This window comes from Camelus bactrianus, chromosome 1 (assembly GCF_048773025.1).
Source record: "Camelus bactrianus isolate YW-2024 breed Bactrian camel chromosome 1, ASM4877302v1, whole genome shotgun sequence".
In the NCBI taxonomy this organism is placed as follows: Eukaryota; Metazoa; Chordata; class Mammalia; order Artiodactyla; family Camelidae; genus Camelus; species Camelus bactrianus.
The window spans coordinates 23,731,514-23,758,477 of record NC_133539.1 but is presented as its reverse complement, the minus strand read 5'-3'; the positions used below and the strand labels follow the sequence as shown (position 1 = coordinate 23,758,477).

Below are 26,964 nucleotides of genomic sequence, written 5' to 3'. Positions count from 1 at the left end.
CCAAAATATGCAAAGTATGAATTTCCCTTTTTGTAAAGGAAATTTACATTTATAAAGAAATTTCTGTAACAAAAAGAAGACCCAAAGTAACAGACCTGAGCATTTGATGCTAGGTTTTATGAGAAGTAGACGGTCATAGAGGAAACTGACGGGCTACCAGAGGTCAGATGACCTGCCTGCTCTCTTGTTTTCTCAAACTCCTTCAGCTTAACGTCTTCACTATTCCAGAGTGCCATATTTTGGGTTAGTGTGTCCTGAACCCTATCAAAATCATTCTATTAAAGTTTCAAAATGGTCTGTCCACCTAGACTTTAAGTCAAGGGGATGAATGAGCAAAAAGGAAAAAAGGCAATCCGGATATCTTAAAGCTAAAAGTGAACTTGTAAAGATGGACGTGTATAATCAAACTTCCACCACCCCCCCACCCCCCCAGATAAACACCGGAATCCTTCTTTCTCTTTCTTTCTCTTACAATAAGCTTCTGTTGGTTACACTGCTGCTCCTCAAACACTGGTCTGTAGTTTCTCTTTCTTTTTTTTTTCTAAAACATCAGCTCTGTAAATTTTTGTAGGAGCTTAATGAACAAGCACTAAGTTGTGAGCTCCCGGAGGACACCTGTGTCTTATTCAGTGATATTTCCCGAGAACCTCATGAATACCAGGCAGGCAAGATGGCCTATATTTAGTTGAGAATATATTGTTATTAATTCTCTTAGGACCAATGGAACACTTGTTCTCCCAATATCCATCCACATGGCAAAACTGTGTGAAGAATAACAATCAGAGAGATCTCCAAATTGCTCCTTTGATGTATTTTATTGATACATGAAAGGACAAAAGCTCAGGAAAGCACTTTCTCCTCTGAATCCTATTTGCCTTAGATCAATAACATGCAGAAAATAACAATCACAGGACAAATGAGAATCATCTTGCCTACAACACAGCACAAACGGAAGAAGAGTATAATGAGAGAACTCTGTCAGTTACAATGTGTTGCGTTCAGAGGCTTTTTTGGTGCCTCCTCAGTTGTTCCTATTATGTTCCAGCAATGCTAAGACTGAGATGTACTAAAGTTAGATAGAATGTCTAGGAAATAGGGACCTAGATGGCCTTATGATTTGTTAACTTATTAGAAGGCATTGTATTTCCTAGACAAATGAAATACAACACTGACATGCTTCTAATGTTTTTAAAGTTCTGTGGTTCATTTATCAAATTGTAGAACATACCAGCCTCAGAGCCTCCCTCACTGCTTGCTTTCCCTAAGCATAGCTTTAATCTCAGATTTAAGTTTAAATGGTGAATTGCCTTAGAAAGCTGGTCAATTATTTTTAAATGTTTATTAAACACCAAATACAAGTGAATCATTCTGCCGGATGTTTTACATAATTCTACCCAAAATTTAACCATTAAACAGCTCTTCTGAGGCTTACATTTTTGTTGCTATTTGTGCTTGAGGAAACTAAAGAGTTAAGAGAGCCGTGACTGCCCCCGCCTCACCACCTAAACAAATCTGTGGTTGCATACTGGAAGCCCCAACGGTGAGTTCATGATCTTTTCATTGTACCAGACCTAGCTCTATGTTGATCCAACCCATGGTAGTTTCAAAAGCCATCTTCTTTATAAAACAGGGTCAAACTAGATATTCTCCACCCACCAGCCCACCTGTATCTCCAACAAAAATTCTGCCCTGTAAGAGCAATTTGCCTTATTCCTTCCACCTGCCAGATGAACCAACCTCAGAATAGGTTCAACAAAGAACAACTGGGTATCACGGAAGCTCGGTGCCAGCTGAGGAATTACAGGACCTGGATTCCCTCCACCCCTGATTCTTACTGGCTGTGGGATCTGTACCCAATTGCTCAACTTCTCTCAGCCTACATTCCTCATCTTTAAATAAGAAGGTTAACCATCCAGTTCCATAGGATATTTTAGTCTGATTTGTAGTGGAATTTCTAAGAGAGTAAGTATATTTTATGTCTCCTTTAAATTAGCATTTAATCAGCAAATTGCAAAGTAGGGACGTTGCCTACAACCTTAAAAAGAGAAAGCATCGCCTCTCAACCACACTCTACTGTCATTTGGATTCTATTCCCCCCATATCACCCTCTTTTAAAGAATGCAATTATTTTTTTAAAAAAAATCTCATTAACATGTTTTTGTTTATTACTTGGCATTTAAAATGTGCTCCTCCTATACTGAAATACTGAAATCCAAACCCTACCAAAAGAGAGTGGATTCCTTAAGATGTTGTAAGGCCAGCAGCACTCTAGCTATCAGACAGTAATAAATCGGGATGACAGGTAGTGCTGCCTGCGGTGCATTTCATGGTGAGAATGGTAAGGGCTTAGCAGTTTCCCATTAAATTAATGAGAAGCCCTGGCCTCTTTGGCCAGAGGGAGTGAGCAACATAATGCAGCCCTCCAAACACCCTTCTACCACCCTGGGAATGAAAGGCGAGATTGAAAGGACAACCAATTCAGTTAAGTGTTTGGCTTTCCATGCTGTTTATTCCCTAGATCAAACTGTTATTCCATTATTCTCTCAGTTTGGTGTTCAAGATCAGCAGTCGCTAAACTGGCCTTTTTAAGGTATTTTAGGTTGTTTACACTCTTGCACCCTGAATAAATAAGAAATGCAAGGATCAGGAATCCCTCCAGATTTCTGAAAATATCCAGTAGAGGGATCTTTTGAATTGGGGTTTACGAAGCGGCCTTCATTTGATAAGTCTGTTTTTACCATTGGCAACTCTTTGGTCTGCTATGTAAAGGAAGGCAGCCCAATTAGTTAAAGGTAAATAAAGAATTAAGTGGGAATCTAATTTATCTTGAGGCAGAGTGCAAAGATGGGAGGAGTATTGGTTTGGAAATTAGGCAAATTGTGCTACGAAGAACCTGTGCAGCCAGGAACAACTCATGGCATCTCTCAAGATCTCAGTCTCTTCGTTGGTAAAAGAACTGGTTTGACAATATGAGGGATGAATTTTTCCAACATTTTGAAATATCCTGATCTCTTTGAAAACAAAGAGAAATATGATCAACGAGTAGGTAGCTGATGCTGTTGCTGAAAATTAATATTCTAGGATTTACCTTGTCTTGGGCAAGATCCTCTTCTCTAAATAGGGCTAGTGTTCTCTATGATCTAGTTTCCTCTTAGTGAACATGCAGACTCGAGTCCATGGAACTTTTACTTATGTATTGAAGAGTAGGCACACAGAACGATTTCCTCACACTGCCACTATCAGTGTTGTTTACCCTGACTCGCATCAACTGTTTAGACAACATTGATCAACCAGTCTCAATACAATCTGTTTGTTTTTCTACTTCCTTTACTCCATAATTTAATTCTCTTAACCGCCAGGGAAAAATCCTTAGACATCACTTTGAAAGAGTTCATTTCTTATAATCTTTTAAAACATAGATCATGCAGTGACTGTGTTTCCATTTAGTGGATTAATTCTCTGTCTTTTCTGATTCTTTGTCTTGTCATCCCAATACTCATTAACATCTCAGCCAGAGAATGGAAGCTTAAAGAAAGCTGCTGAAGATTGAAGGTAATTTATAGGTTTGGATAAAAGTTTTTTAGATTATGAAAACCTGTAACATTAACATTTACATGAAGAAACGTAGGGGTTTGCTAGATCTGTATGCTCTATGGACTTCTGAGACAGCTCGAGCCCCACAAAAATAGTAAAATTAAAATTTAATATGCAGTTTCTTTGTTAATTTTTATAAAAGACTACAAAGAAAAATAGCAACCTTGAATGTTTACTGTTTGTCAAGCACTTTACGTGTATTAGCTTGTTTTATCTCATATTAGCCCTAAAAGAGTTATGAGTTCTGATTTACAAATTAAAACACTGAGATTAAGTGAAGTAAAGTACTGAATGCATGGTCCTAAACAGCAGTTAGTATCACCAACTCTGGTCCTGATGGCTCTGAAAGTGATGTTCTTTTTTTACCGTATATCAGCGTTTCTCTTGCAAAACCTGTTAGATAGTACCCCCTCCCCCCTTTTTTATCTTTGTACTTTTCTTTCTCCTTTCTTAAGCTCAAGGTAAAGGCTTTTTATTTCAACTATTACCAATCTGCCAAGATTTTGAATCTAATAATAAAATATTATTTATTCATTTATTTTTATTAAAGTATAGTTGATTACTACTATTAATACTAGCATTTATTGAGAACTATGTGGCCTGAGCACTTTGCAAACATCCTCTTACCTAATATGGGATGGGGTGGGTGTTGTAAATGTTTACACTTGAAAACAAAGGTTTGAGGAGATTTAGAAACTTACCTAAGATAAAAATTCTTGGTTGTTTCTAAAGAAAAAAAACTCGATCCTATATCTGTCTAATTATAAAGCTTGTGTTCTTGGCCACTATGAAGAAATCTAGGGCTGAGAATGAACATATATGGTAATTTTTCTTTTTTTTTTTTTTAATTTCAAGCAGAAGGGATTAAATTAAATTCAATTTTTTACATATATATATATATTTTTTTTAATTTGGTTGATCTATATTCTAAAAAGTCCCATTAACTTTTTGGCTATTCAAAAAACAACTTGTTGGGATTTCCAGTCAAGATGGCAGAGCAGTAGAACCACAAGCTCACCTCTCCTTGCAACTACAACAAAACCGCAACTGACTGCTAAACAACCATTGGAAAAAAAGACTGGAGTCTAGCAAAAAAGATCTTCAACTGGAAACATGAAGAGGGAACCACAGTGGGATGGTAGGAGGGGTGTGCTAGAGATATAATCGGACTCCATTACCCCCCGGGTGGGAGACCCACAAGCTGAAGAATAATTAATTCACAGAGGCTCTCCCCCAGGAGTGAGAGTTCTGAGCCCCACATCAGGCTCCCCAGCCCAGGGTTCTGGCAGTGGGAGATGGAGACCCCAGGACATCTGGCTTTGAAAGCCAGTGGGGATTAACTCCAGGAGCTCCATGGGACTGGGGTGGGGGGTGGGGTACAGAGATTTTGTTCTCTTGGGAAGTGCACACAGAACCTGGCACTTGCCAGATTCAAGGACAGAGGCAGTGATTTCATAGGAACTTGGGCCAGATCTGCCTGCTGGTTTTGGATTTGGAAGTTCTCCTGGGAAGCTGGGGGATAGCTGCAGCTCACCCAGGGGACATAAAAGCTAGGGGTGGACCATTCTGGAAGTGTTCATCTACATGAGCTTTCATGGAGTCTGATATTTTGATTGGCTCATTAGCACCAAGATTTAGCCCCACCCAAGAGCCTGTAGGCTTGGGGCTGGGAAGCCTCAGGCCAAACAACATACTGGGTGAGGACACAGCCCCACCCATCAGCAGACCTCCTGAGCCACGAACACCTCTAGACACGGCCCTACCCAGCTGAGGTCCAGGACCAAGCTTTACCCAGATGTGGGCAGGTACTGACTCCTCCTGCCAGGAAAACTGCATAAGCCTCTAGTCCAGCCTCATCCACCGAGGGCAGATACCAGAAATAAGAAAATAATAATCCCAAAGCCTGTGGAAGGAATCCACAAACAGAAGCCAAACTCTACACTGGGACAGGCTGGATCCTGGCCTTTGGGTGACAAGAAAGGATTGCACTGCTGGGATGCACAGGACGTCTCCCATAGAAGGCCACTTCTCCAAGGTGAAGAAGTTAACTAACCTCCCTAAAAATACAATAGAAAGATAGACAACATGAGGTGGCAGAGGAATATCTTCCAGGCCAATGCACAAGATAAAATCCCAGAAGAAGAAATAAGTGGTAAGGAGATAGGCAATTTATCTGAGAAAGATTTTAAAGTAATGATGGCAAAGATGTTCAGAGAACTCAAGAGGAGTATAGATGCACAGAGCAAAGTTTTTAGTAAAGAGTTGGAAAATATAAAAAATACTCAGAGTTGAATAAAATTACTGAAGTGAATAACACACTAAAAGGAACCAAGAATAGACTAAATGAGGCAGAAAGGATCAGTAAGCTAGAAGACAGATTAGTGGAAATACTACTGCAGAACAGAAAAAAAGGAAAAAGAATGAAAAGAAATGAGGATAATTAAAGAGAACTCTGAGACAACATGAAGCGCACTAATATTTGCATTATAGGGTCCCAGAAAGAGGAGAGAGAGTGAAAGGATCTGAGGAAATATGTGAAGAGTTAATAACCAAAAACTTCCCCAACTTGGGAAAGGAAACAGTCACCCAAGTCCAGGAAGCACAGAAGGTACCACACAGGATCAACCCAAAGAGGAACATACCAAGACACATAGGAATCAAACTGACAAAAATTAAGGATAAGGAGAAAATATTAAAATCAGCAAGAGAAAAGCAACAAATAACATACAAGGGAACTCCCATAAGGTTATCGGCTGATTTTTCAGCAGAAACTCTACAGGCCAGAAGGGAGTGGCAAGATATATTTAAAGTAATAAAAGGGAAAAACTTACAACCAACAATACTCTATCCAGCAAGGCTCTGGTTCATATTTGACGGAGAAATCAAAAGCTTCACAGATAAACAAAAGCTAAAAGATTTCAGCACCACCAAACCAGCTTTACAGTAATGTGAAAGGAATTTCTCTAGTCATCAAACCGCAAGAAAAGAGAACAAAAAGAAGAAAGAGCAAAAAAAAAAAAAAAAAACTAAAGACCTACAAAAGATTGCTTTGGCGTCTCAGGGTCTTTTATGGTTCCATATTAATTTTGGAATTGCTTGTTCTAGTTCTGTGAGAAATGTTGGTATTTTGACAGGGGTTGCATAGGATCTGTGGATTGCTTTGGGTACTGTGGCCATTTTGATAGTGTTGTTTCTTCCAGTGCAAGAGCACAAGATGTCTTCCCATTTCTTTGTATCATATTCAATTTCCTTCATCAATGTTTTACAGTTTCCAGAGTACAGGTAACCTCCTTGGTTAGGTTTATTTCTAGGCATTCTGTTGTTTTTGATGCAATGGAAATGTTTATGCCAGTTACAAAATTCCGGTTTTTGAAGTGGGGGAAAAAAAGTGAATGGAGAGCCACAAATAGCAAAATATCCTTCTTTTTTGTGACTGAGTTGTATTCCATTACATATGTGTGCTATATCTTCTTTATCCATTCATCTATCGATGTGCACTTGAGATGCTTCCATGTCTTGGCAATTGTAAGAGGTGCTGTTGTTAATAGCAGGGTGTATGTATCTTTTTAAAGAATCAATGTTTTTGTTTTTCTCAGGTATATATGCTCAGAAGTGGAATTGTTGGGCCATGTGGTGGTTCTGGTTTTGGGTTTTTAAGAAAGCTCCATATTGTTTTCCATGGTAGCTGCACCAATTTACATTCCCACCAACAGTGTACAAGGGTTCCCTTTTCTCCATATCCTTGCCAATATTTGTTATTTGTGTTCTATTTGATGATGGCCATTCTGACAGGTGTGGGATGGAGTCTCAATGTGGTTTTGATTTGCATTTCCCTGATATTGGCAATGTTGAGCAAATTTTCATTTTCCTGTTGGCCACCTGCATTTCTTCTTTTGGAAAAATATTCAGCTCTTCTGTCCATATTTAAAATGGGTTGTTTGTTTGCTTTTTAATTGAAGTACAGTTGATTTAAAATTTTGTATTAGTTTCTGGTGTACAGCATAGATGGACTTGGAGGCCATATGCAGAGAAGGACAAATATTGAAGGATTTCACTTATATGTGGAATCTAAAAAAAATACAACAAACTAGTGAATATAACAGAAAAGAAACAGACTCACAGATGTAGAGAAGGAACTAGTGGTTACAAGAGGAGAGAAGGAAGGGAGAGGGGCAAGATGGAGGTGGAGGATTAAGAGATACAAACTGTCAGGTATAAAATAAGCTACAAGGATGTATTGTACAACATGGGGAATATAGCCAATATTTTATAATAACTATAAATGGAGTATAACCTTTAAAAATTGTGAATCACTGTATCACATACCTGTAACATATAATATTATACATAAACTATACTTCAGTTTAAAAATATGATATTGTGAAATAAATACATAAAGTTTAAAAAAACCACTTGTTCTACACTTTGGAAAAACAGAAGACTCACAGAACAAAATAAAATGCTGTTGATGTTATGATATTGCACTGCCACCTGGTGGCCATTGAGGGAAATACATAGCAAATGCTTTGTGACTGCAAATCACCATTAGTGCAATTATTTAAAAATGAAATGAAATGCTGATATTGAAGAGAAATGTTTGAGCAATAAAGTTCAATTTTATTATTTATTCTGGACCTGAGCCATCTCAAACTGAATAAACTAACCCTGTCTGTGTCATGATATAAGCGTTAATGTGAGAAGGCTTTAAACAATTTTAAAACATGGATAAAAGAAAATGAAGACACATGCAACGGGGAATGCTACTTTAAACTTTGTAAACTTTTTAACTCAACATAATTTTTATTAGCGTATATGTTTCAAGAACGTGTTGAAACCGCCTGTGTGAATGCAGTGCTGGACTTGGTGTTTGATGTGCATGCTGAGCAAAACCAAACTGGTTGTTGGTTTTGGGGGCATGCATGCTACTATTAAACATGGTCTTTGAATTTTTTTTTATTGCGTGTAGATTAATGTGCACAGTTTATTTTTCATTATTTGTTGGCTTTGTCTTGTTTCTTTATTTATTTCTGTATTCTGTCTTTATTTGTTGGTTTATTTAAACCACTGGTGGCAAAGACATATGGCCATCATGAAGGGCAAAAGCCAGAGCTTTTGGATTCAAAAATGCTTAGAATCATGTGTTGGAAGAAGATTTGATCACTCATTTAGAAACTATTTGTTAAGATTCAGTGAGGCGCTGCATGTAAAGTAAATACGGCATAATCTGGTCTTCAAAGTAATTAGTGTTTGTTTTAGAAAAGAAAAACACAAGTAGATACAAAGCAACATTCACACCCTGAGGCATAGACATGGAGCAGATTGAGTGTGTCAAGAAGCCATAAGTGCTTCACACATGGTAGAGACCTAATTGCTGCTGGATGAATGACTGGAGTAGTGTAGTTGAGGTAAGCACAAGGTGTTACAAGACAACTACTCACAATCTGACAGGTTGCAGGAGGCTGATTGGAGCAGGAAACTGGGCTAAAATGTGATTGAGTGAACAGTCAAGAGAGGAGGACAGAGCAATGTATTTCAGGCAGAGATCACTGGGTGGAGGTGACCCTGGAATTGCTTAGTTCAACTCAGTTGATAAGTTGGGAAAGTACAGGTAAATGACTTGCTGAGTGTCGTACCATGGCCAGTGTCACAACCAAGTTGAGACTGGATCTTCTGATTCTCTCTCTAATCTACTTTGATTTATTAGTGCAACTGGGAATGAATTTTTCTAAGGGGAAAAAAAGAATGGGCTTCATAAGTGATGGCAGTGAGAAAGGAAATCAAGGAGCTAATAGGAAAGACATCTTGAAGGCAGCATCTGCAGTACCCGACTAATGCTTGGACACAGATATGTTGCCTGTAGGTGTAGCTGGTGTCCAGGTTCTCGTCCTGTCCCAGAAAGAATTCGGTGGTTAAAAAGTACAGTGAGGATTTATCAAGGGATGGATAGTACACTCTTCAAGGGGAGAGCAGGCAGGCTCAGGTGAGCGGCTGCCCTGGGTTTCTTTGGAGAGTTGGTTACATAGAGTGTAAACATGAATGGGAAGAATAGTCATTGGGGAGGGAAGAGTTTGGGGTCTTATTTCCTGATTTTTATCCCAACTCCACTTTCCTGCAGGAAGGAGGGATTTTTGTCCTTATTTAGTCTGGATCAGAAGTGTCATGGCATCAGTGCATGATGGGTACTTCTCATCTGCAAGGCTAATTTTATTATAATGAGGGCATAATAAGCAAAAAGTTACAGTCAAACACTGGAGATTCCTGCCTTTTCCTACCTTTCTTTGTCAGCCTCCAGGCCACTTGTCACTTCAAAATGTGTGATCACTTATGGCCCAGAGGTTCCTGCTTTTCTTTCTCTGTCCAGGGACCCTGGTGCTTACATGATGTGTGGTTTCCTGTGTTTGGTCTGTGCCCCTCCTTCCTGCCCAATTCCTGCCATTTAGTCTGAGTCTCCTTTTCTCTGCTCATATCTAGCTTATCTGCCTGATCTAACAGATGGGCACTGAGGATGGTCAGCTTACAAAGGACAAGAAAAATGAGAAGCAAAAGGGAGCCATCCACTGAGCCTTAAGAGTGTTTTGTCTGTTAGCTACACACCAATTCATTAAGGCTGCTGCCGTTAGTAAGAAAAAGAATCCTGCAGAAAGGGAACATCCCCGCAGGGTGATGTTGCCAGACAATTGAGAAGCAATCCTGGGGCCTAATACATTGTAGGTGGTATTTACATAAGATACATTTCCTGAGGGCCCACAGCAGAACGCCACTCTGGGGGAGCCAAAGGAAATACAAGAAACGATGACACCTATTTCAAGCAACTTATACTCAGTTGGAGGGCTTTTTAAGAAACCTTGCAGAAATGGGCTATAAAGAAATCCCCGGGCAGGAGCAGCCCCATGGGGAGACATCATGGTGCTCGAGCACCAGTCTTAATCTAAAGAAGCCCATGTTCTAGTCCCTGCTCTGCAGATCAGGGCTGCTGCGGAACTGTGTTGTGCATCGTATGGTTGTTACGAAAATTTCTGGCTCATGGAAGTAAAGGATCTGGAGTAAGATAGGTCTTTTTAAAATTCTCACAAAATAGCCAATTTGGCCAGTGGGAGTGTTACAGCAGGCAGATAGCTGGACATGAGCAGAAAAGTCCGGCACGAGCCAAATGGCAGGAAACCACACATCTTGTGAACAATAGGGATCCTTGGGCAGACAGAGAAAAGCAGGAACCTCCAGACTGATAAGAAATCACACATTTTGAGGTGAGAAGTATCCTAGAAGCAGGCAAAGAAAGGTGGGAAGATGCAGGAAATCTCTAGGGTCTGAGTATAACCTTTTGCTCATTATGCCCTCATAATAAAATTTGCCTTGCAGATTAGAAGTGCCCATCATGCACCAACACCATGACATTTCTGATCCAGACTAAATAAGGACGAAATTCCTTCTCCTCTTGGGAAGGCGGAGCTCGGATGGAAATCAGGGAATATATTCTCAAACTCTTCCCACCCCAATAAATACTCTGCCCATTCATTTTTCCACCCCATGTAACCAACTTGCCAAAGAAACTCAGCTCAGCACCTCACCTGAGTCTGCCCGCGCCCCCCTTGAGAGGTTACTATCTATAGCTTAGTAAATCCTCACTTTACTTTCCTGACCTTCGTGCCTCATCTCTGAATTCTTCCTGTGATGAGTCAAGAACCTAATTGCCAGCAACAGGAGGGCTCCCATCTCTTGATCTCTCCACATTTTATGTCTCTCCCCTCTAAAATCCAGTGAGTTGGTCTTTCAATGACCCCTGTCAGTCCTCTTCCTATTTACTATGTTAATGTAGCACTTGGCTCTTTATTTAGCTGTTGAGAGAAGTGAAAATGGAGAAAATGATCAGCATGCTTTTTGTAGCCCCCCTTGATCAGACCACATGTTGGTCCTGGAATCCCCTCCCTCAGGCAGATGCAGCCACTTGTCATCTGCACTCACCTCTCAGAGCCAGTCTCTGCCTTGAGCCCTGGTGATTGGTTAAACAAAGCACTTCAGAGGTTGGTCCTCCTTGATCCATGATGTAATCAGCATCTAAATCCTAATTTATGATTTGGCTTTCACTCTGTATGTCCTTTCTCTGACATTGCTAGCCTGCTCTCTCTAAGAAAGGCATACTATGAAGACACCATCTTCAATGTTAGCGAAGGCTTCAAGTGAGTGGTGTGAGGCCCTGAAGAAACTACTGGACTTAGACTGGTTGAGAGAAGAGCTTGTTCACGTATGGCACAAGGAGGTCTTCTTGGCTGAAAGTAGGACATTTTAGAAAAAAATAATACAGATATTAAATAGAGGCCAAAGAGTTAAAATGTACTTAATATATAGTCGACCCTCAGCAGATAGTTTTAGTAGAGTCACACCCTAGAAATATTGCAAGTTTGGTTCCAGATCACTGCAGTAAAGCAAATATGGCAATAAGGTGAGTCATACATATTTTCGGTTACCAGTGCCTATAAAACGTTCTTTTTGTTGAAGTATGTTCAGTTTACAATGTGTCAATTTCTGGTGTACAGCATAATGTTTCAGTCATACATATACATACATATATCCGATTTCATATTCTTTTTCATTATTGGTTACTACAAGACATTGAACATAGTTCCCTGTGCTATACAGTATAAACTTGTTGTTTATCTATTTTATATATAGTAGCTAATATTTGCAAATCTTGAACTCCCAATGTATCCCCTCCCACCCCATTTCCCCAGGTAACCATAAGTTTGTTTACTATGTCTGTGAGTCTGTTTCTGTTTTTTAGATAAAGTTCATTAGTGTCTTCTTTTCTTAGATTCCACATATGAGTGATATCACATGGTATTTTTCTTTCTCTCTCTGGCTTACTTCATTTAGAATGACAATCTCTAGGTCCATCCATGTTGCTGCAAATGGCATTATTTTATTCTTTTTCATCACTGGGTAGTATTCCATTGTGTAAATATACCACAGCTTCTTTACCCAGTCATCTGTTGGTGGACATTAAGGTTGTTTCCATGTCTTGGCTATTGTAAATAGTGCTGCTATGAACATTGGGGTGTATGTATCTTTTAGATTTAGAGTTCCCTCTGGATACATGCCCAGGAGTGGAATTGCTGGATCATATGAAAACTTATGTTAACACTATACTGTAGTCTATTAAGTATGCAATAGCATTTTATCTAAAAAACCCAATGTACATACCTTAATTTAAATATAATTTATTGTTAAACAATGCTAACCATCATCTGAGATGTCATCAAGTCATAATCTTTTTGCTGTTGGAAGGTCTTGCCTCAACGTTGGGGTCTGATGATTGATCAGGATGATGGTTGCTGAAGGCTGACGTGGCTTGGGCAATTTCTTAAAATAAGACAACAGTGAAGTTTGCTGCATTGATTGGCTCTGCCTTTCAGGAATGATTTCTCTGAGGCATGCACTGCTGTTTGATGGCATTTACCCATAATAGAATTTCTTTTAAAATTGGAGTCAATCCTCTCAAATGCTGCCTTTGCTGTATCAACTAAGTTTACATAATATTCTAAATCCTTTGTTGTCATTTCAATAAGTGATTAAGTTCACCCTCTTATATGGGCACAGTTCATGTCACCCCAAAACAATTATAATAATAGCCCAAATGTCGATTGATCACAGATCACCATAACAAATGCAATAATGATGAAAATGTTTAAAATATTGCTAAAAACACCAAAATGTAACACAGAGACACAAAGTGAGAAAATGCTGTGGAAAAAAATGGCACAAATTGGCTTACTCGATGCAGGGTTGCCACAAACCTTCAATTTGTAAAAAAATCAAATGATCTGCGATAAAACCAAGCAGAATAAAACAAGGTATGCCTGTGATGACCAAGGGATTCTGCAATGACCACACACCTATTTATGATGGTGTAGACAAGAGGCACTAAAATTTAAAGATGCTGTACAACAGGGAAACCCATTGAAGGCCATAGCTCTGAAATTTTCCAACATGATGGTCAGTAATAACTGAACATCAGTAGGGCTCTATACAGTAAGCAGTAAATCAGACTTGATAACTTTATGTAGGCAAGAAGAATTTGAAACAACTCCAAGACTGTAAATCTGAACACCTGGAAATGAGCATATGAGTAACAAACAAAAAGGCTCTTTTAGAAATGATGATGGTTGTCCCAGTGTTAGACTTAAGAAAGTTTCAAGTGAAAGACAGGCAATATCCTATCCTGGAATCTGAGCTCAGAAAGGGCTTAGGTGTCAAATATAGCAGGAACTAAAAGGTTCAAGGCAAAATATATATATATATAATTGTGTATAACTCTGGAGAGGTGTCACATCCATTTTTGGTGACCACAGAAAACAAGTCTTCTACACAGTGGAGCATCCTAGAGACAGACTCAAGACAAACTAGTTAGAAGAAAGTTCCCACGGGAGAACTTCAAAGGTAAAACAGAGGGGTTAGATTTGAAGGTAGAAACCATCCCATCATCATCAGATACTTAAAAAGGCATCTACTGTGTGCTGGACCATGTCCTGAGCACCGGGAAGAGACAAACACTAACTACGACCCACCCTTGACTGCTAACATCTGCTTCTGGTGGCTGGGTGTCTTCTTCAACACAAATTATATCAACTTCAGGTAACATTTCTTAAGGGATTATTCTAAGTCAGTCAAAGTTGTACATGTTTTACATATATTATCTCATGTAATCTTTATATAAACCATATAAAATAGGTCCTCATGACCATTTCACAGATACAGGAAACAGAAGGGAGGTGTGTAGGAAACAGTTGACAGCTATTCTCTGAACAGTCTGTTTACACAGTCAGCCCTTAGCTGGCAGCTGGAAACATGGCTTTTGGGAGGGTTCCCACCATCCCCAGAACTGATAAGAGTGGCCCAATATATACCCAACTGCTTATACCAACAATGTGGTTTATTGTGAACACCTGCTTTCCTTCTGGGAGCCTGGAATTTTGGTAGACACTGAGCAGAGGATGCCTACATGATCTGCCCCAAACAAAAACCCAGAGCAACAGGTCTCTAATGAGCTTCGCGGCTGATAACATTTTACATGTGTTGTCACAACTAGATGCTGCAGGAATGAAGTGCGATCTGTGTGACTCCTGGGGAGAGAACCTCTGGAGGTTTGCACCTGGTTTCCTCCAGACTTTGCCCAGATGCCTTTTCTCATTGCTTTTTGTGCTTCACATCCTTTCACTGCAATACAGCATAACTGTGAGTACAATTATATACTTAATCTTGTAAGCCCTTCAGGAGAGATGACATCACAGTAGTTCATCATCCATCACATCTGGGGTGCTAAAATTAGAATGGCTTGTTTGGTTGGAAGAGAGAAAGAGCTAGTGGTAAGGGATTAGCTGAAGGTGTGCAACCTAACTCCTCACTGAAGTGGAACGCTCCTTCCCTCACAAATGCAGTTTTGCTCTCAGTGTTGCCTGATGAGAGGGGATGTTGGTCTTAACAAAGAAAAAGTATTATCTAGTGCAGGGCTTCTCAAATGTTAGAACGCACCAGAATCACCCGGGGTGGGGGAGCATTAAGACACTGCTGGGCGCCACCCCTAGGGTCTCTGATTCAGTAGGTCTGAGGTGGGGCCACGAATTCACATCTAATAAGAACTTGCTGATACTGGTGGCTGGTGGGTCCACAGATCTACTAATTCACTGGTGAACTAGTGGCTTTTCTAAGCACATGAGGGCAAGGAGACGATACCCTGCTTTGGGAGGAGAGATGTTCCTATCACAGGAGGTTTCTTGGAATACAAACACCCAGAACAATGGATTCTCTCCATAGTTAAATAAGAATGTGTTGATTTGGGGGGTTTTGTTCGTTTGTTTGTTTGTTTGTTTTACTCTGACTTCTAGCCCTTTCAATGCAGAAAAACCTCTTCCAGAATTATTTCCAGATTGCAGCATTTGTGTGTAGGAAGAACTTCTAGGGATGAAAAGAATAAAAGAATCAAGAAAATCCTGTGAGTCTTTATCTGATGTGGATTATTTTAAAATTTGTATATCAAATTGTGAATGAGTGGGCCATTTAATCATTTAAACCTCAAGCATCAATAGGTTCTCAAACCTGTAACTTTCAGTGTGGGTCTAGTGATTTAGAGTTTGAGCAAAAGCAGTTTAAAATGGAATATTTAAAACTGGAATACTTTCCCCAGTTTTTAGTTCTGATGTCTTAAAATTTATAATTATAAGTAAGCTGTTTTGTGCCTATTTCCTGATAGTTAAGCTAGAGGCCATGAGAACTGGTCTGCTTCCCTCAAAGAAGCTGCGAAATCCCCCTCTCCAGGGCCCATGGACCCAACTGGATCCTATCTGACTGAATCTGGGGGGTGCTGTGTTAAGTCGCACCTACAAAGACTGAATCTGCTTCTTGTAAAGGCTGAGAGAATGACTCCAAGTATAGCTGCTTTCTTCGTTTTGCTCCCTGGGTGCAGGGAGTTGCTTCAATTACACTGCTCAGGTCAAGGCACATTTCAATTTTGCAAAACCCCTCTAGCTTTTTCATTCTTTCTTCCTTCCCATCACCACCCCCATTTCCACCATGGCAATTGGCAAGTGCTACAAACCAGGCCTTTCTTCCCCTACCTTCTTTTTTTTCCCTCTTGGAGATCTGGTTCTTAAGCATTTATTGGCATTATCAGTGGTTCCAATCTTATGTGTCATTATTTGCACCTTGAGAAGATCTCTATACCTCACTAGGCCTCAGATCTTCACCTGAAGAACTAGGAATGTGATGATTAATTTTGCATGTCAACTTGACTGGGCCACAGGGGTCACATACTTGGGCAAACATTATGCTGGGTGTTTGTTTCAGTGGGGGTGTTTCAGATGAGCTTAACTTTTACATTGGCAGACTGAGTAAAGCAGATTACTCTTCATAATGTGGGTGGGCCTCATACAGTCAGTTGAAGGCCTGAATAAAACAAAATACTGACCCTTCCCCAAGGAAGAGAGAACTCTCCTGCCTTCACACTGGCCCATCCATCGGCTCTTCCTGCCTGACGGGCTCCTAATTGGGACATCATTTCTGCAGATTTTGCACCCATCAATGTCCATAATTGTGTGAACCAATTCCTTATAACATCCATTTATACTGCTTTTGTTTCTCTGGAGAACCTTGCCTAATAAAAGGAGTCTGAGCTTAGGGGATCTAAAATCTTTGAATAATGTGGTTCTAAATAATTCTGATCAGACAAGAATGTACTAATTGTCCTTTCAAGATCCATTTCAGTCTGGGGGTTCTAGTTTGTATTGATATTCAAGTTTACAGTCTTGAAATGCAACATACTTCTAGTAAAACTTTGGTGAGGAGGAACACAAGATGGTTTGGGGAAAACATAGCTGCAGTTTGAAAAAACAATGGGAGCAATTATTTTAAAAATTAAAAGGAAAAGAAAACCATCTTGGGAAGATTACTATGTTTAACCTAGCTTCAACACCTAGGGAAATACTGGAAAAAATATTGGAAAAATTCAATAAAATGAGTAGTGCAGAGCAACTGAACTTGGTTCAACAAGTGTAAATTGACGTAGCTGTAGCCGAAGTCAAGGCTCTGTCCCCAGTTTCATAAAAGTGACTTTGGAAGAGGAGAGTTCAGATTGGTTTAACCTCATTATGTTAATGAAGTTATGTTAGAGAATGTTTATGTCCTCCTCCAAATTCATATGTTGAAATATCCTAATCCCCAGGGTAGTGGTGATAGGAGGTGGGGCACTGGAAGGTAATTAAGTCGTGAGGATGGAACCCTCATGAATGTGATAAGTGCTCTTATAAAAGACCCCAGGGAGCTCTCTGGCCCTCTTTCCACCATGTGAGGATACAGCAAGAGGACGGCCATGTACACCCAGGGAAAGGGACTTCACCAGAACCTCTCCATTGTGGCACCCTAATCTCAGACTTCCAGCCTCCAGAACTGTGAGAAATAAATTTCTGTTGAGTATAAGCCACCCAGTCTATGGCGTATTGTTACAGCAGCACAAATGGACGATGATAGGATGATTGGAGAAATGTGCCCAATCAGTCAAGAATATGAGACCTGAAGGTTCTCGATGTCTAAGAAGCAATGAGCTGCCTGGGTGGCAGTAACCGCTATTTTTTAATATGAGTATTGATACCAGATACTTTATGTACAGTATCTTAAATCTCTTTTTTAAAAAAAAATAATTCTTGTTTTTTAAGAGGAAGAAACTGAGACTCACAAATAAAGTAACTCACCCAAGGCCACAGAGACAAAGGTGAAGCCAGAACCACCCATCTCCAAACTCAATCTTCCTCCCTTTCCATAGCATCCTGAAAGAATAGACATAGGCCCTCCTTCAGGAAAGTTGCTCTGTTTAAAGAGAGAAACAATAGTTCAGATCTTCAAGGTCATAGAGTATCAGGCTACAAGCCAATCATAGTTGGAGTTAAAACTTGTCAGCAATTACAGAGGTTAATGAATATTTATTAAAGCAATTATGACTGGAATGCTTCCCCCTCCTTTGATGACCTCTTTGACACCTCATTCACTATCCTCCACCTACCCACTGCTTTAGAATCTAGAGTAATAATAAGAAAGGTATTTGGAAGAGGACTCCACAGGGAAGAAAAATAGAGCAAATTCTGAGTTTACTTATTTGAATAACAATGGGAAAAAAGAATGCTTCAACCTGTTTTTCTCCCATGGCCTGCTCTGGAATTGATGTTGAAGCATGCCCTATTACGGAATACATATCAAAAATCAGACAATAATTAGGAAAGTACATCAACCAATGTTTCTCAGATTTTGGTCATTCTTGGTATTTACTATCCATTGTCAACATAATACTACTGAGAAAAACCTCAGTGGCTTATGATAATAAATATTTCTTTTGCCTCTGAATCTGTGGGTCAGCTGGATGGCTTTGTTGATTTGAGCCAGCTGTAGCTGATCTTGGCTGGCTCACTTGTGCTCTTGCAGATGGCTGGGGGATGCGTGGGAGCTGGTTGACCTAGGAGGTCCACAGACAGGAGGACCCAGCTCTGCTTCATTGATTCCCTCATCCTCTAGCCGACCAGCCCATGCTCTGCTCGTTCTAACTGCTCAGCAAGGTGGTGAGGAAGCAGAAATGTACAAGGCTTTTGAAACCTAATCTTTGAATTAGCAGTTGGCCACATTCTGTGGTCCAAAACAAGTTAAAAGGCAAGCCCATAGTCAAAAGGTGGGAAAATGGACACCTCCTCTTGAGGGAGGAGCTGCCAAGTCATATTATGAACAGATGGGTACTGTTGATGCAATCAGTCTACCATATTTACCTACCAACTTCCTGAACTTTGCAAAATCCCTTTATCTGCTTATTAACATACCTATAAAATGTCCACGTTACCACAAGCATATTTATGAAATTATGAGTTTCAAGTTTTACTTTGTATATGCATTAGAAGTCATATATATATGTGTGTGTGTGTGTATATATATATATATATATATATATATATATATATATATATATATATATATTTATATATGTATACTTACCACATGCCATTTGAAATTCTCTCAGTGAAACACATTGAATCAAGGTAATGTTCAGAATCTTCTATGGGACCCAAAGGGAGATAGAAAATCTTTAACTTGCAGTGAGATAGTCAAAATGATCTCTCTAACAAGTGCTAGCCTCCCTGTTGTAGCCGAAGCACTCAAATAAATTTGGTGGAAGATGCTAAGAGCTTAACCCCTGTCTCAGGAGAGTTTGCAATCTAGGGTCGCAAAGATCATCTTGCCAGGCTAACTTGCTAATCTTCAATGAGTAGAAACACTATGTGTATCACACAGAGTAAGTAAAGTGATATTTCAAACTAGGAAGTAATCAAGTAGACAAGAGGGGTAGAACAAAGCATGGACTGAATCGACTTTGAGCTGGACCTTCTAATACGGGTAGAAGAATAGGCAACCTTTAGGTAGGGAGGCTTTTTAAATTGAAAGGAAGCCCAGCCAGAGGCTCAAAGGCAATCAAGAAATAAGCAGAATTAGGACTCAGCAAAATTAGATAAGTAATGTTAAATCCAACATTACAGTATTTAAATTAGATGATGTAACACTTAGTTTTGGAATTCAATATGGTGGTCATTGTGCACATCTGAATTTAAGAGAGACAAGGAAGAGTATAAAAGAGTTAAGAAATGGGATGCAGTCTACTTCTGGTAAGGTAGGGCTGCATATTTTGAATCAACATGGCTACTAAAGGACAAAAGCTGTACACAATGTAAAAGCCATTAGCTAGATGACACTGGAAGGCTCACAAAACAGGGAAGGTCAATACCCAACAGAAGATAAAAAGTCCAGAAAGTTGGCCCCAGCTTTGGGAACAGATTTTCCTCTGGAGACATTAGCAACTGAGAGCCTGACCAGCACTTCTGACAGCCTCCCAAGAGTAAAGTCACCAAAGGTGGAGGCCAGGCCAACCTTTTAGCATGTGGCCCTGATGACTACGTTCTGGGTCAAGTTCAGATAAAACTGCCCATGCACAGACTACAGCTCAGCTTCAGAGCAGCCAAATCTTTCAAACAGAGCTGTGTCTCAGGGCTGCTAGCACTTTAGCAATTTTGTTTTTTAAGTCTATTTCATTTTTTCTTTTTTTTTTTTTTCCAGCTGAGTGCTCCTTCTACCGGACACAGACAGAATCTTGAAGAGAAAAGAATCTTGAAGAGAAAAGACACTCATGAAACCACTAAGAAAATTTTAAAATGAAGTGTGATGCAAAAAGGAAATTTAGTTATCCCACAAAAGAATTCACAGCAAAACACTGCATCTTTGTTCATTACCCAAACAAAAACAAACAAACAAAAAACCTTTTTTTATCGGAAACCAAACATGAGTCATATGTCTGGCTTTCCTTGGCTATCTTCTTTACTTAGCAATCTGTTGAGATGACTTTTCTATTGTATTGTATGTAGTGATTAATTGCAAGATGCAGAGCAAAAGTAATTGTGAGGGGCATGGATTATCAAGTCATATCAGAGAGAAGCAGACCCAATTTCTGCTTCAATAACAGTTAGTGTTGTGCCATTAGCTTTGGTGGCATTTGATTTTTTTTTTTCTTTATGAGCAAGGGATGTTTTCAGAAGTTCTTTATAGAAAGCCTCCAGATATAACCAAGAGTAGGCTCTGCCAAGCAACAGAAGTGAATTGTAACACATGACAGTGAGTATGTAGGTTTATAATCTGCTACTCCACTTAAAATACCCTGGTATGTGCTCCTGTTTAATTCATTTTTCTGATTCTCAATATGTCAGGACAAAATGTTCATTTTTGAAGACATAATTCTTATTTGTGTAATTTTAAATAGCCCTTGTCTACTCTGTTCTTTACACTGTTTTTGTATGTGGGCTGCTGTGTTAAGTGACTAAGGAAAGCATGGGCCACCAGATGCTGACTTGCAGAAAGGAACAGACCTAATGTATTCGCATATATTCAGCGGTGAAATTTGCCATGGCTGAACATTCTAGTACAATGCACTACTCGAGAATCTATATTTAAGATAGTAAAAGTTATTTCAAATTATTTAGCAAAATCAAGTGCAAATAATGACCATAAAAGACTGCAAGCAATTGTAAGTAGGTTAGCTACAAAGTATCCTTCTATGATGGTTAGTTTTAAGTGTCAACTTGGCTAGACCATGGTGTCCAGTTGTTTGGTCAAACTATAGTTTAGATGTTGCTATAAAAGTACCTTTTAGATATAATCAGCATTTGAGTTAGTAGATTTGAGTAAAGTAGTTTATCCTCCAGAATGTGGGTGAACTTCATCGAATCAGTTGAAGACCTTAAAAGCAAAGACTGAGGTTGCCCAAAGTAGAAGGAATTCTCCAAACTGCAATATAGAAATTCCATCTGAATTTCCAGCCTTCAGACTCAAGATTGCAACACCAACTCTTAACTGAATTTGTAGCTTTTCAATCTGCCTTACGGATTTTGGTCTTGGCAGTTCCCACAATCATATGAGTCAATTCCTAAAAATAAATCTTTCCCTCTGTATAGGTATGTATATAACCTACTGCTTCTGTTTCTCTGGAAAACTCTAACTAATGCACCTTCTAAATTATAGAATGAAGCTGCGTTCAATACATTTCCCACAGTTATTTGTAACACTTCGGATACTTATCAAATGTATCTAGCATGTATTCTTAGAGTGATATTTTGATATTGTGTCTCTGTATTTCTTAAAACAAGTGAATAGCAGCCACTTAGCACAACCCATTTATCATGTATAATTTTGTTAGATGGTCCAGGAGTATATTTTCTTTTGATTCCCTTGGTTTCCTTCCTCAGTCTTATTCTACTGTTGCTTTCATACTAATTCTTAAAGAGCATTAAACTTATTTTCTTCTACCATGAGTAAATTAAAAAAGTATAATTATGTACTTTTTGGCCCTTTGTAGATTCCATACCAATGGTTTTTCTTCTTTTTTTGTGAAAACAACTACTGCTATTATTTTTTTTTCTCTTTTGCAAAACATTAAATTGCATTATATTTAAATCTACAGAAAGAAAGGCTGCTTATCCCTAAAATAGTTCCCAGAGAATTATTCTCAAGGGCAGTTTATCAAAAGCATGAGTGTTAGGGCCATCACAAGGGCAACTTCTAGTGGGGGGGGGGGGACAAATATAATCTATTGGAAAAGAAAAGTGAGTGAGGAATGGAGAAGTCTAGAAGAGAAGTGTTTAATGAGTGTATGAAGACAGGTTTTGACATTTTCATTCTCAGCTCTCTCTTCCTGCTATAACTAAGTGGAGGAAAAGATTTGGGTTTCAGAGAATAGGATGGAAGAATTCTGAAAGGTATATGTAAGATGTTTCTTAATCTTTTCTCATAACCTAGTGAGACTGAATGTATCACTGATGGTTGTGACAGAAAATAAAACCAAGTGTAGGCAGCTAAGGGGACAATACAGAGGGACTGAAAAGAGAAGAGTTGACAAAATGTCCAAAATTACAAAATCCATCAAACTAGCAATTTTTCAAATGTGTTTCTTTTTATAATCACTTGGAGATAATGATTAACTATATTAGTTTCTTCAAAACATGCATGAGTAAGTTTTAACAAAGTTATGTAAGTACTCATGCTCAGAGTACAAGAGAGAATTTTATCTGAGCAAACTGTTTCAGGCTTGTTTGAGCACCCTAAAATCTGTTTTTATACATATCCTCCAGGTTTTTTCCAGTATAAATGGACAAGTCTTTCATTCCTTGTCATGTATGTGACATCAATCAAACTTGCAAGGTTTCATCTGTAGTTTATCCCCTATGCTCTACTAACACCTAATTCTAGTAGCAGGTCTGAATGAGGTAGGGATGGGGAGAGACATGCAGGCAGTAGACTTCCTCTCCAAGGAAATCACTAAGGTAACATGACAACAGAGTAATTTTTTTTTAATTGAACTGTAGTCAGTCTACAATGTTGTGTCAATTTCCAGTGTATAGTGCAGTGTTTCAACTGTACAGATATATTCCTTCTTATATTCTTTTTCATGATAGGTTATTACAAGATATTGAGTATAGTTCCCTCTGCAATACAGTAGGTCCTTGTTGTTTATCTATTTCATATATAGTAGTAAATTGGGAGTCTGGGATTTGCAGAATAATCTTTAAACAACTGAGAAAGAATTATCAGATAAGAAAAGTGAATCTGCTTCCAAGGACAGGGGATGCCTAGTGGAAGATGGGCAAGAAAACACCTAAATATCCTATTTCCAGTTCTCAGATTTAGGTATATGAATTTGTAATTCCCTTTCTTAAACCATCTAAGTCTATCAGAAGGATCCATGCCACCACACAGCCTTGAATTCCTGCTACCATAGTCTGGTGGCAGCAATGCTGTCTCCCAAAGCTTGTTCCCAAATGGACACAGGATGATGGAATTAGCAGTTTCACAGCTCTTGGCCATGGATTACTAAATTCCTAAACCAGAATATTATAGAACGTTCAACTGTGCACATCCAGACCAGATAATCAATTCCATTTCTCCATATCTCCCCAGGGGAGTTTTGCATGTGTTGATCTACACTCTGTATATTAAGACACTGTTTTACAACAAGTAACAGAAATATGTTATGGCTAGCTTAAGGCGATAGATCAGATAGATAAAGATTTAGATATATTTAAGGATACATATGTATTTAAGGATATATATATTAAATGATATGTATATTTAAGGAGATACATACATATAATACCAGGAGCTAACCACAGTGATAGAAGGCTCTTCTGAAGGTTTATCTCTCAGCGTCTCACTTATCTGGCTTAGGCATGGGCACTGATGCTCAGAATAAATTGCTTCTATCCTTGTTTGTATCACAGAATAAAGATTCCAGGTCATGTATGAAAAATCCAATTGAAGGGCTTAAATCATTACCACTAACCTGACTACCAGGGTGTACCCTGTCCTCTTTACTCCATGTAGCAGGAAATAAGATACCGCCTCCCAACAAGATTACACACCGTGGGAAATTACCCCTAAATAGGAAGCCAGACAGCCTTACAATGCAAGTGGGTACTAAAACTTAAGTATGTCTTTGCTCAGCGGAGTCCCCACATTGACTAAAATGCACTCTAGTGTAGCTAACTTTTTATGCTTCCGAGAGAACCCTGAATTACTTCCACCCTGGACATGTCTTGAATGTTTTCCCACCTAGGAAGGATCAAAAGCAAGTTTTCGGGGTTTTTTTTTTTTTTTTCCATTGTAATTGTTCAGTCATCATGAACATATTAACTTGTGTTGATTTGCAAGGGAGCAGTCAAGTGACTGTCACATAGCAAAGCCCAGTCTCCTTTGATCATAGAAACATCAATAATATTTATTCACTTCTCTGGCATGTGACAATTACTTTTCTAACGCAGAAAGGCCATCTTAATTGAACTTGCATTTCCGGTTTCCCAGGCATTTTGAGTAGGAGGAGGCAGACCTTCTGTACCATCTATTGTAATGGTTTGCATCATCTTAATTTGGTTGGAGTCTTACTTAAACACCCTAAACCCTGATTGTCTACATTCCAAGCTGTGGGGTGTGGCAAACAGCCCAGCTGTTTAATTCCAGAAACTGCTTCGTGGAGTTTTGTTAAACCTCTTTTCTTTATCCACCTTCATAAAGGGTGGGAAAGTTTTGAACACTCTGCTTCAGTTCATGTGTTAAATTTATTGAATACTTAAGTAATTGAAGCACATTTGTTTACTTTGTTTTGACATTTCTAGCCACTTAGTGATAGTTTAATCAACACACACAGATAGTAAATCTTATTCATTGCTTATTCATTGCTTATGCCCACTAAATTTGAAGAAATGAACATTTGAGACATTAAGGATAATAAAAGATCGTATGACAAGCACCAAATGAGCAGTACAGGTGGCAATAGGAGTAAGGACGAATTTTGGTGGCGGTAGTGGCGGCAGTAATGGTGAGTTAGCCCCCTCCCCCAAGTTCTGCTTCAAAAAGAACAGGTTTAATTTATTTTCTTATGTGTTCAGGTATAAATTAACCAAAACTTATTTTGATTCATAATACTTCTAGATGATGTTTCTGCCTTCATTACCAAGAGGAAAGATACTTACCTGTAAATGTATTCTGCTGTTACCAGAAATATCTGTTCAAATCCAATGTTGAGTCAAGACTTAGCCCTGACGCTGTTGCATGTGGTCCCTTGGTTACCAGCCTTCAATATGTATAACTTGGCATTGAAACTCAGGTTAAGACTGTGGAAAAGAAAATCCCTGAATTTCTGTATCCAGATTAAAAAAAAGTCTGAAAATGTGATACAGGGCAATTAAGAAGTTTTTTGCCCAAAGCCTGAGAGGCACTGCATCTGTTTTCAGTTCATACCTCCATCTAGGAGTTAGTAAATTTCATAAAATGGATAATTTCATGGGGCTATCTGTGTCCATGGCTTAGGCTGAACTGTAGAGTTATAGAAACAGAAAAAGAAACTTTTTTTTTAATGAACTGGTGATACAGAATTTTCCAGTATGAACTTCCAGGTACTCTCCCTAGAGCCCTCTGAGTTAGCTTTATGAGTGTAAAAGAATCAACAAGAGAGTCCTGTTGGATTGTCAAGGTCATTGTCTAGGACCTAATACATTGTCTGATACACACTAACATTTGAGGATTCCACACCAAACAGATTACGGGGGCATGGATATGGAAAGAGGAATGGGAATACTTCAACATATCTTTGCAAACCCTGGCTGCCTCTAATGGGGCTGGGAATTCCTTTGTTAAATCACAACTTTACAAAAGTCTTCGAGAACCCTGAAATACAGTGTCACAACTACTTTTTTTTCTTTTAAGTCCACAGTACCCTGAACTACATAGTACTTGTCCTTAAACTACAAAATACCAGGTGAATAACAGAGTGGAGAAAACTAAATTCTCCAGAGTTGTTGGTGCTGTTCCTTATGGAGACAGCAGTGAGAAGAGAAGCCTACACTGTCTTTCCAAGGAAAGGTCCCCGGATAGCAGAGTGATATTCTGGAAGAACATGAAGGGAGAAGTCAGTAAAAGCAATAAAAGAGCTACGGTCAGTGATACGATCTCATCCCTCTCAAATAATTAGGAATTTGAAGAGGCTTAGGAATGTCAAATGACACTGAATTTTACAGATATTTCTAGTTATATCCTCTTAAGACATTGCTTAGTAAGATTCACTGAAAAAAAAAAAATCTGTGATCAGAGACTTCCAGCTTCTGGTCTGGCATGTAAAAAGCTTCCAAGTTGCTCTACCCTCTATCCTAACAACAAGTAAAAGCTGAACAAACTGAAAAATCAACAACTATTCTTCGATCCCTGAGAGAAGTAAGGCCACAGAACAAACTGTTTCCAACACTGGAGAGACAGGCAGACAAATACAGAAAATCACAGCTTACCGGAGCCGAGACGCCCATGGGAAGCCACGCTCCAGGGTAGGAAAACCGGAACTGTAAGTGGTAAATTGCTAGAGGGTTAGAGTGGACAGTTCTGAAAGGTAGAAACTCCAGAGGGACCCAGTCTTCAGTGGGCCCCCACACTTTTGTGAGTTTCACCTCCTGGAACTCCACAGGTTTTTTAGAGTAAGTAGAGGAGAAAAATCTCCTTGTGCTTCCAGAAGGGTAAGGGGAAAAGGAACCATCAATGAAATAAAGGACATCATCCTTTTCCTCTTAATAAGGTTTGCCCTCAGGAGAAACTAGTTAACCAGAGCCTACCTGCTTTGGTTTTGTGAGGCCCTAATTGACCTGGGAGAAAGGCAATACCCAATTTCAGTCCACTCCAGCTCTCCTGTCACACCTAAGGGGTGTGAGGGGGGTGGGTACTGAGAAGCAGTGATGAAGCTCATGGTCCAGTGCGTAGGCTCACTGAGAC

At 39.2% G+C, this 26,964-nt stretch overlaps 1 long non-coding RNA gene across 2 annotated transcripts in view; it reads right to left on the bottom strand.

Annotated features, from left to right (window-relative positions):
- The window catches only part of LOC105073068 (uncharacterized), a 60,409-nt gene that overhangs the window by 7,981 nt on the left and 25,464 nt on the right, over nucleotides 1-26,964 (bottom strand). The window contains exons 5-7 of one of the 2 annotated variants that reach the window (XR_012506157.1): nucleotides 17,832-17,946; nucleotides 11,557-11,861; nucleotides 797-7,662 (exon numbers count right to left, since the gene is read on the bottom strand). The exons of the other annotated variant lie outside the window; for it this stretch is intronic. This is a non-coding gene — a long non-coding RNA (uncharacterized LOC105073068). Of the gene's footprint in view, nucleotides 1-796; nucleotides 7,663-11,556; nucleotides 11,862-17,831; nucleotides 17,947-26,964 lie in introns of those variants that run through there. 2 annotated transcript variants of the gene reach the window in all.